We start from the raw sequence: 11,203 nt of genomic DNA on the forward strand, positions 1-11,203 counted from the left end.
TTAACTTTAGGCAGCGTGTAAGGTGATGTTTCTCTGAGAATCAGTACTTGAATCAGGTTTCTGTGGTGAATTAGAATATGCCAAATTTGTCTGTGAACTACTTCCAGACTTTTCAATCAAGCTTTATTGCAAATGTTTCTCTTTATAGATCCCTCTGCAAGCACAGTGTAGCAAAGATTGTTGTGCAGGAAGAGATGATCAGCCTCTGGAACACCCTGTGAGGCTGTTCAGCATTTACATGCCCCAGTGAAACTGGGAAATCATGAGCCTGTCAGGAATAAAGACTCAAACCAGACTCAAACTCAAATCCAGAGCTATGGGATCTTTGCCCCTGTGCATAAGGAAAGTCATGCAAGTGGTTCCTCAGAGTGGAAGGTTTTCCAGCCATGCTGCAGGACTGGGCTATCAGCTGTGGGAGCTCTTGTAACGTGAGCCTAAATCTGCTTTGAGGTGGCAGGTGTCAATATAGCACTCAGGTTTTCATGATCTAAGCCTAGAGGAGGGAGACACATCTGCAAGGAGAATGGACTCTCATGTTTGGAGTGTATGACATCTTAGAGGTACAGTGGGTCTTCAAGGCATGTGCTATGTCAGTCTGTGGTATGTCCCAGCATCATCAGGATGCTGTAGTCGTCCCTTCCACCTTCTACAGCAGTTAATTTCTCCAGCTTCTGAAGTGCTGTGAAACATTTTGAGTACAGAGCGCTGAAATTGGCCTGATAGGAGAAGCCAGCTGGAGACCATCACAGTGTGCACAATCACATGCTGGAGGTGCTGTGCAGAAGAGTAAGAGCTGTACATATGCTCCATTAAACCTGACACTTCTTAGGGCTGCTTCGTTGCAAAGACTGTGATGGCTCTTATTTTGTGAGGACTTGAAAGTTGCTGGGGCCTCCAGGAGCAATGCAGGGGAAGAAATAATCTGTGAAGAAACTCCAGCCCTGGGGCAGGTGAGGAGCTGTGAGGGAGGGAGAGAATCTGTTTTTCTGTAGGTAAATATGGACCTCTGTGTTTTGGTTGTTTTTTACTAATTCTGCTGCACTCCCCTTGTGAACTTAGCAAGAGCACATAGACTTTCTGAACACATTTGTATTTTTCAATGCCTGTGACTGTGAAACCCACAGAAGAGAGAGAAGTGAGGTTTCTGAACCCCATCCCAGAGAGGAGGCAGGGCAGTGGGAAGATTACATCCTAACTTCCAGGATCAATTTCTTATCTCCCTCTAAAACCCCTGGTCTTCCATGCCTGAATTGAAATGACTTAATTGAAACACACTGTATTTAAAACTTGTGATAAAGCAAAAAGACATCCCCTGACTCATCTCTTCTTACAGAAACACTGTGCAGAAGCACAGAAGTAGGGAGGGACATGTTTACATGAAGAGATAGCCTCAGTTTATAACACGGTGAATGAATATGAAACTTAGGAATGACTTTCCAAACCTGTTTCAGTGATTGCAACTCAGTTAACACATCCTTTACAGAAAACATGCACAAAAATAAGGAAATGAATGCTTAAACACATAATAAATCTCTTGCTCTCCACCAGATAAATACACTGTGCTTATCAGGTATAAACCCTGGCCTATTTCTTCATATTTGTAACCATAAATGTTGCTCAGTTACTGTATACATTATACTATGCATTTATTTAATTTTGAAAAATACTACTGTAAATTTCCAAAAGAAATTTGGAAAGATAAAGATTATCATTTTTTTCACAGATATTTGCAAGTTATTAGTCTGGGTGATAAAAGCAGGAGAACTGTCATAAAGGAAGTTATATAATGACAATTCACTCTAAAATTACATTTGCATTTAAAGTTGCATCTGAGATTGAAAATGCAATTCAATATTGCTTTTATAACATGTATATATATATATATATATATATATATATATATATATACAAAAGTTATTGGAAAAGGAACATACATTTTTGGGGACCGTGATTAAAAGAGATATGCAGAAATATTTATTTCGTTAGAGTTTAAAAGTGATTGGTGTGAATGTGTCACTACTTGTTACTTTGCTTTCAGTGCTTCAGAGGTTGTTGGTGCTATGGTAGCTCTAAAGTTGTAACACTTAAAAGGCCACTTTGCTGTAATGTGAGCTCCACATCCTGAGGAAAAGCCAGGCTGCTGGGCTGTCCCTGTGGATTTCATGGAGTGTTTTGACTCTGAATGGACGTAATTTGCTAATATTCCTATAAATTTGATGAACAAATCTTTCTATAGAGGTTGATTTCATTCAATGTTATTTTTAGAAATGTTCTGTGGTTGCAAACAGGTTTTATTGAGTTGGTGTATTTGACCTGGTTTTATTGACAATGATGTTTGCTACCAGTGAGCAGTAAGGACGCTGACAGTGCCATTTATTCAAGGCAGTGTTGAGACAGAAGTTGTTATGTGCAAAGAGAAAGATAATGGAGGGAATCATATACGACTTGTCATGTGTGAGCAGCTGTTTTTAGTTAGTTCCTGCTCCTGATGATAATAATTTCCACATTAATTGCTTCAAATGTCTTATAATGCATTTGAATTTATGTGTTCACTCTGGAAAAATTCGGAAGTTATGTTTCAACCAGGAACATCTGATTTGCTATGGATATTTAAAGTTTATGTGGCTGCAAAAGCAATTGAAGAAATTCGCTGAAGAAAAATCTTTCAAACACCACTCTATGTTTAGTCTCCTTTCACATTCTACCCCAAGTTCATATTACTGACCATTCACAGAGCCTGAATGAGGATGCTTTTTGATCAGATCCTGTAAAATGCTGTAATGCTCTTGAGACTAGAAATCATGCCCATGACCTGAGGTGCATCTAATTGCTACTGGTGGTTTTGAGGGATTTTTTTCACCCTCAGCGTGCTTTTTGAAATGGCACAATGCTGACAGCATCAGAAAAATTTTGAGCAGGGAAACAAAGCATTCGGTAAGTTCCAGCGCCATCTATGGAGAGAACACAGCACCAGCCTGCAAACTGCGGTCGGGCTTCCTTCAATAACCTTGTTTTGTACCTTCAGCAACCAGGTCACTGCTTTAACCATCAGCTGGGACTAAACCTTAAATCCAACAGGAGACCCTGAGCACTCAGTCTTTAGGCGCTACTAAAATCCTCAGAAAACTTGTTCAGCTCTCCTGCCTAATTCAGCTTTCCTGCCTAATTCAGCCATCCTGCCCTTAGGCCATATTTTTCTACCAGTATTGTTGCAGTGTTGCATTTATTTTTTTTCTAGAGGGTAACACAGAATTGCTTGGTGGTCTGAGTTAAGGGTCAGGGCACTCTCAAACTCAGCCTTCTTCTTGCCAAGAGAGAAGGCTAGTGAAGTACTTAGGGGAGGCTTTGCACAGAACAGAATTGACTAAAGTCTTGTAATTCTCAGAGTGCACATGTGTTATCACCTAGTGGGAAAGGCTCTGGTGGGAGGTCAGGGGTCTGCCTCCAGCTTCCTGGGGTTTTTTTCATCTGATGCTTCTGTGTTTTAGGAGTTGTATACCACCAGCAGACTATTACCTTGGACAACAAATTGTACAGATCTCTGAAATGCATTTTGCATAAAGAAACTGAATATACATTAAGGCAAGGAGAGATGTTGAGATGTTGCCTTCATGGTAAGAAGTTAGAAACAGGTGTGAAGGAGTCACTAATCCAGTGACTGTTCATTGCTTTCAAATGGGGGACCACTGCAGGAAGAGAGAACCATTCATCATAATGGGCCAGATAGTGGTTAAACTGAGTTAAACATAGAGTGATTCAGTGTATGTTTTGGCAGCAGAGCAAAAGAGAACACCTAGCCAGAAAAGTGACATTACACAGGACAGCCTGTCATGTCTCTTTCATTCAAAAGGACACCTAAGAGTAGGAGATCATTCACTGTAAGAGTATTAAGCAGGGATAAATATCTCCTTCTCACCATCACAATGTGTTTAAGTCCTTTTTGGGGAAAAAAAGCCTGTGTCTAGACTCAGTATTCTCATCACCTGGTTTAAGCAACACTCTCCTCTGTAGGTTTACACATCTGTGCTCCTCAGCCATAAGCCCTTTGTTCATCCCATTGGTTTTGTAGAGGATCATGCTGCCTGACTGATGGCAGAGGTTTCCTTGAGTGACAAAATGTGCGGGAGCAGGGCTTTGCTTGTGCAGTTTGCTCAAGAGCAGTGGTGGCAGAGCAGGGTGTTGAATGTAAGACTCTGGTGACCTGGTCTGATCACCCAGCCCTCCTGCTTTTTGTAACACTTGTTGTGTGCTTGTACTGTGGCTTGTCAGCGAGCATCCCCATTGCTTTGAACAATAGTGGTTTTCTTGCCTCTTATGGTCTGTAGATTTAAGTTAGGTGAGTAAAAGAAGACCCAGGATGTAAGCAGTACAATGTGCCATCCCTGGGCACTTTGCCACCAACTTCAGCTGGCTTAGGAGTTGGGTTTATGACCCTGAAGGAACTGGATGAGCTCTTCTTAAGCTAAATGAGAGGAATGTTTAACTCCAGTTACTTTTTACTGTCTTCTTGCCCCAACTTGCTTCATTCAAACCCTGATTCTGGAGGACACAAAACGGGAAAAAACAGCTTCCCTGTGCAAGTTAATTTCTTGTGCCTATTTACATCAATGTGGTTCCATTTTCAACACTGGCAAAACCCTACTTGCAAAACAGCTCTGAGAAAATGAAAACAAAAAACCACAAACCAAAATTTATCAGACATTTTCAAAAGAAAGAGTTTTAAGTCTTTCACTACTGAAAACTACTCTTTACCTTTATTTGGTACTCATGGAAAAGGCTGTGTTATCTTTTCAAAAGCTGTGGACATAAGTTTAGACATAGTACTTTGAATGGGCAGGGAGAATCAGAATTTGTCTTCCAGCAGGACTAATGCTTATGATCTTAGACCCAGGGAGGTAAAAAAAATCACTATTAAACCCAAAATCTGACTAGCTGAGATGAGAGTCTATATGCTGTCATTCCATGAACACAGACCTGTAGTTTTTTTAACACTGATGTTTTTCCTTTGCCTATCATCTCAGTGAATACTTTATTTTTCTACTGAAAGTAGTTGATATTCAACAAGAATAAGGGCATGAAAATACCATTGAGATGAGAGTTCCATGGAATCTCTTGAGCAGAGATATTTTTTGCACAATCGAGAGAAACTGTCACTCTGTGAGATAGGGTGAGAATAGGGAGGATATTTTAGGACAGAGACCTTTCTGGGAAACATCCCCTCACCAGTGTGTGCCAGCTGAACTCCAGTATAGTTCATGTTTGTGGCAGCTTTGAAGGAATGCAGACCTGGGCTGCTTCTGTCCACCTGTTGTGTCTCACCCTGGAGGCTTCCCAGAGCAGCACACTCAGAGATGTGCTAAAACAAACACATCTGAGCCACAAGATGTAGGTGAAACTCATTACCAATTCAAGTTCAAAATCTGTATGTTATAATACAGTACATTTCTACATGAAAAGACCACTCCAGACCCTAAATGTTTTCTCAGATTAGCTACAGTTCTAAATGAACTATGAAATGAGAGGCCTGGCCTTCTGTATGTGGGCTGCAGTTTTATGCCTGAATACCATGAGCATGCACTGGCTGTAGTTTGGGAAGCCTTTTTCTAGTATTCCATGTCAATATTTTCTGTGTCCTTTCTTTTTTTAATGCAGAAAGGTCAACCATAATTCCCCACAAGAAATGGCATGAGTTTCAGACCATTTTTCCTACACTATAGGTTATTTTTTTCACAGTTTACAAAGTATATGCATATTAGTATTTGCAGATGATTCTTCCAGCTAGTTATTTTATATATGCTGGACAGAGCTTTAGGGGTACCACCATGTACCCTTTTGTTTTGTTATAGATTTCGCTGTCCATGCTTTATTTGCAAACAAAAAACACAAGGATTTATTTTGCCCCATATAAGAATAAATATAAATAAATAAACAGGTGCTGAAAAGCCTTTCTAGTGCTTGCATCTGTGATTCCCTCCTGAAACAAAAGTCATTCTGAAAGCTTTACTGAAAGCTTGCTTTGAAAGTGAGTGTTTTTGCAGACTGCTGACTGCAGTACTACATTTGCTAAAGAGATGCAGTCACACAATGGTTTGCTCCTCTATTATCTAGGTCATGGGCCAGAATTCTCCTGGGTGCTAACACTTTCCATTAAGCTGAATTTGTTGGTGCACAGTGCAGCTATTTTCCTTTCTAAAGCTGGTCCTAAATGGGAATGCTGAGTGGCCTGCCTAGTTTAACTGGTTTTGGTTCCATGTAGAGTCAAGGGGTGAAGTCCTTTCCCTGGGCACTTTTTCTGCCATGGCCAAGCACTGACCAGGCATTGCAGTTCCCTAATTTATGCTCCCCACCCCACACATTCACCACTGTTGATTTTGACAGTGTTTGTATGGTGATCCCTGAAGGGTTTGCAATCATCCATAAAGAAAAGTAGTTCAACAGAAAACAGCTAAAGTCTGTCTCTTTGCACAAATTTCAGGTAGCATGAGCCTAATTTAAATCCTAGAAATGCAAACCATCAAATTTAAAACTTTGAAAAAATTTTAGTATATTCCAGAAGTCAGTATGATAAACTTCCCTTCAATTCAATGCAGCAATTGTTCTTATTTTTGTTTCTAATCCTCTTCGTCTTACATGTGAATATGCTTGTGAGCAGTAGCTCTATCTCAAGCATTTTAAAGCATTACCCTACAAGGAGGTATTAGCTGCATTTAGGTTTTATGATTTCTTATTTAGCCTTACAATTTTAAAAATAATTCTCTATATTATTATGATCCATGATATTTTTATGACATATACTATGATGATCCATGTTGTATGATGCATATTTTACATAATGTGCATTAAATCTCTTATGTACATTAGAGAAAATAATGAATCTGTGTCCAGTCAGTGGCTTGTTTAGGACAGCACAAGAAAATCTAAACTGTGTGACTGGTTCTTGTTCTCATTGCTGCTAGATCTGCTCTTTTCTCTGGAGAGAGCCTTTTCTTCACCTGTTGGTCCATATTTTATGGTCCATATTGTTATTGCACAGATATAATAAGTCTACCTTGGCCGGACTGCTGAAATACTGAAAGGACAAATACTGAGATATTGCTGTAGACACGAAAAATTCTATGGGACTGGATAAAGCATATCTAACTTGTTATTGTTTTATTTCTTAAGAAGCTTTATAGAGCTTATTTCTTAAGAAGCTTTCCAGTAGCATTCTTATTAAAAAAAAAAACCCACAGTGTGAAGGAAGTTGCTCTGTTGGTGGTCGCTGCTGGTGAAAAGTCCAAAAATCTCCTGTCTGAGAATGAAGGCAGAGACAGCCCACACATGTCTGCATTCTTCTAATACACACAAATATTATCTATTATATTACAGTGTGCAAATAAGCTAAAAATGCATGCATTATTTATATAAACTCATGTTACTGCCGTGGTAAAAAGTATTTGGGAAAGAAGTTGAACTTGTGAATGCTTACACTTCAGACTATAGTTACATTGTTAAGATTCCCATTTTCTGCCTAGTTATAATTTATAAACTTTGGATTCAGTCCAGGTAAGTCTTCTTACAGCTTAACTGTAATTTCCTGTGCTAAATGAAGTCAGATGAGTGAGGATATGAAATCTTGGAAAAGTATAATCATTCCAAGGAAAGTTGTCCCACTTGATGTAGTAGAATTGATATAATTTTGTGAGAAGGACCAGCAGTTTGTTAATTCCCTGTCCAGTCCAGAGTGAAAAATACCAAGTGAGGGGCTTCTGCTTGAAAGCAAATGGACTTTTGCCCTCTCATGCAATGAGTTCAGCTCTGAGTCTAAACAGATGTGGAAATATCATCATGTGTCTGACTGAGGAAATCACTTCAGCCTATACATAAATTCAAACATGTGCTAGAGCCTAACTGAAGGCTTGATTTCAGTTGAGATCATGGGCTAACCATGAGCTGAGGTGCTCTGTAAAATCAGACCCCAATTGCTACACACTACTTAAAAATAAGTTTGCCTGTTGCAGCCTAGGAGCTGAATTTAGCAAAGCTGAATTTAGCAAATTTGAGAAGGGAACTTTTCCATGCCCCATCAAATCTAATGAACCAAATGACATTTCCTGACATGCATGTATCAAATTAGTAGGGAACAAAACCAACATTGCTGTGGAGTTAATGTTTCAAATTTTTGGGCAGCAGTACTTATTTTCTTTTACTTGCACTCACAAGGACTCAAGAGTAGTTGTGGATTTTGCTTTCAAAAACACCAGCTAAGTTATAGGGTAAAAAAAAACCCACAAGTTTTTTGAGGCTGGCAGGAGCAATATCTCAAGCTTCAAAAATCAAAGAGATTTTAAGCTAATTTCTTCCTACTGGTTTTTTAGTCAATGAGTGTGTGGTTCTCAGGCTGCAACATAGGAAGCAGATTCCCTGCAGGAAAGACAGGCAGCAGTCCCAGGCTCTCCTGGGACCACTCCCTACCACAAGCCTCAGGAGTGACACTCACGAGCTAGGCACATCCACACTGCAGCTAAGCAAAGGATAAAATCTGTCACCTGACTGACATGGATCCCTGCAGCAGCTGTGGCAGACAGACACACCATAGAAATGACATTTGTAAAACACATTGTACAAGATCCCTGGCTGCTTAACCAGCAGTTTCTCATTGCCCTGAAACACTGCATTTTAACAAAGAGCAACAGTTTTCCTTAATCCTCATAGTCCATCAAGGGCCATGAACATGCATTGGACTGATTCAAACCAAACAGGATTTTGCTATCTTTGGTAAAAGATTTGAATGATGTTTTACAGGGAAGTTTGTTGTCACTGCTGGTGGTACTGATCATTACTAAAATGCAGCAGAGATTACTACTTTATGACTTCTTAGATGGTGATGAAAGTTGAAAACCAAGTCCCAAACTGTGTATTTAGGGAAGTTCACATTCATAGCAGCACTGGGTTTCATCAAGAACGTGTAACAGCTGCTTTCTGAAGTTGGGAAAAATTAGCCACTCAGCCCCTTTTCTTACATTGTTCAGTAAGAATTGATCCTGAGAAATGTGTTGTTTATTGGCATGGGTTGACCTTCAGAGCCATTGTTCAGTGAAAGGAGAAAGAATAGTTGATGAAGTCCAAAAAGTATCAAGCTAGCCAAATAATTATATTCTTCTCTGAACCATCTTTTTCCTTCATCAATACTTCTTCTAACCATCAGGAATATGGCCACAGCCTCACCACCTGACTCTTCAGTATGTCAGAAAGCCTGAATACTGAAACCACTCTTCATATCATCATCTTCAATTTAGATTTATGCATCATCCTCAACTCCTTGGTGCTGCTAAACATTTTTGTGGAATGGGAAAGGGAAAAAGAGGGAGAAAGTAGTATTTCTTGAATGTTGAGTTGCAAAATAAGTCTACTGGAAAATATATATTCAGGCATTATAAGGGGACTCAGAGGACTATGAATCAATACAGACCTCTTTTGCAGACAGACATGAGTTCACCTGATTGTTCTCCAAGTCAGTCAGGCTGAGGTTAGTCTAACACTAAGCTTTAGCTAATAAGTCCAACTAAGAGAGACAGTGTATTAACTCAGGCCCAAAGCCAAAGCAGAGTAAACATAAGAACTATCTCTGCAAAAAAACCAAAAAATATCAGGGAATCTGCGTCTCCATTCCTTACTTGCAAAGTGGGGATAGTTCAGCTGTACTTCTCCCACTCTGAACACACTAAGAGTAGAAGCTCTTCTGCTGACAACATGCATACATATGAAGACTTGAAAAGAAAATGCAACTCAGTCTGTCCACAGTGCTGTAAGTAATAATATCTCTTAGTATGGTATTGAGTGTTCTAAGCAAAGGAATTGACTGCCATGGTTTTTATAGTACCCTGCTGGAAATGCTAAACTACCTGAAATACCTTTGCCTAGTCTGGTTCCTCCACCATCATGCAGATCTCACTTTTTGTATCTTGCTGCAGGCCTTGCAATGCCATCTAACCACGTCTGAAGTTCATCTAACCAAAAGGTACAGAAGTTTCAAGTCAATTCTGCATTGCTCATTATTTGTTCACTGAGCTTCATCTAGCACTACATTTTTGATGCACAGCTATTTAAGGGATTGGGAAACTTTGTTGAACAGCCTTATGGTACTGCTGCAAATATGACAATTGAAAAATGTTCAGGAATTCTCTCATTTTTCCATTTCCCCCATCACTCACTGCTCTTTTTCCCCGTAGGGTACCCCTAGGGATGTTGCTTACATCCTCAGGGAGGACTCCTCACACTTCAGTTTCTGATTCATTGACTGTGGAAGTGCTCCCTCAGGTCCTTCTTTGGCCTCTGCCTTTCCCAGCTCTCTGTGAAGTGACAACTCTCCCATCAGGAACAAAACCTGCACCTCCCCCTGGATGACTTGGCTGCTATTCCTGCAGCCATTCTTGTCCTTCTACCCAGACAAAGAAAACCAGCAGCCAGCAGCATCAGCCTCCAGCTGAACAGCTTCCCCACGCAAAGCACTTGCATTTTCACTGGGGATCAGTTGGGCAAGCTTTGGTCCATTTCCCTGCACTTCTTGTCATCCCATTCACTTTTATTGCTTTCACTTGGTTTCAGAAATTTTCCTTTTTTTTTATTTTAAGCCTTTGATTTCTTCAATTTCTTCTTTCTCTGTGTTTACCTTTCTTCCCTGATTTCAGGATTTGTATTGGAGTAATTTTGGTAAGGCTTGGTCCTTTTCACTGCCCCTCATTTCACTTCAGTCCATTTGGTTGTAGTCACTCCATCTCCAAATTTTCTGTGTTTTTTCAATTGCATTTTTTTAAATCATATCTCCTTTCCAGAGGGTTTGTTAGATTTTGTTCTCTGATTTCAAGATTTCCTTCCCTTTTCTGAAAGGGAAGGGAAGGGAATGAAATCTTTACTGATCACTGCTCTAATTTTTCATACTGTAATAGGTAACCTCAGTTAGCCTAACAGAAGCTGGTTGTTAAATTCTGGTCCCTTACACGCTTCCAAGGATGGAGATGCTCCCATTTCCCTCACAACTTGTTCCAATATCTTACTTTCCCATGAAGAAATATTCTTCTTGTTTCCAAATGTCCTGAATTGAACCTTCCAAGCTGCAGTTTGGGGTTACTGCCCTTGGATAGACCATCTCCTACTACCAGGACAAAATATGGCTTTGTCATCTTTGTCATCTTTACAATTGCCCTTGATGTAGTTGTAAGCT

Source organism: Zonotrichia albicollis, chromosome 5, assembly GCF_047830755.1.
Source record: "Zonotrichia albicollis isolate bZonAlb1 chromosome 5, bZonAlb1.hap1, whole genome shotgun sequence".
NCBI lineage: Eukaryota > Metazoa > Chordata > Aves > Passeriformes > Passerellidae > Zonotrichia > Zonotrichia albicollis.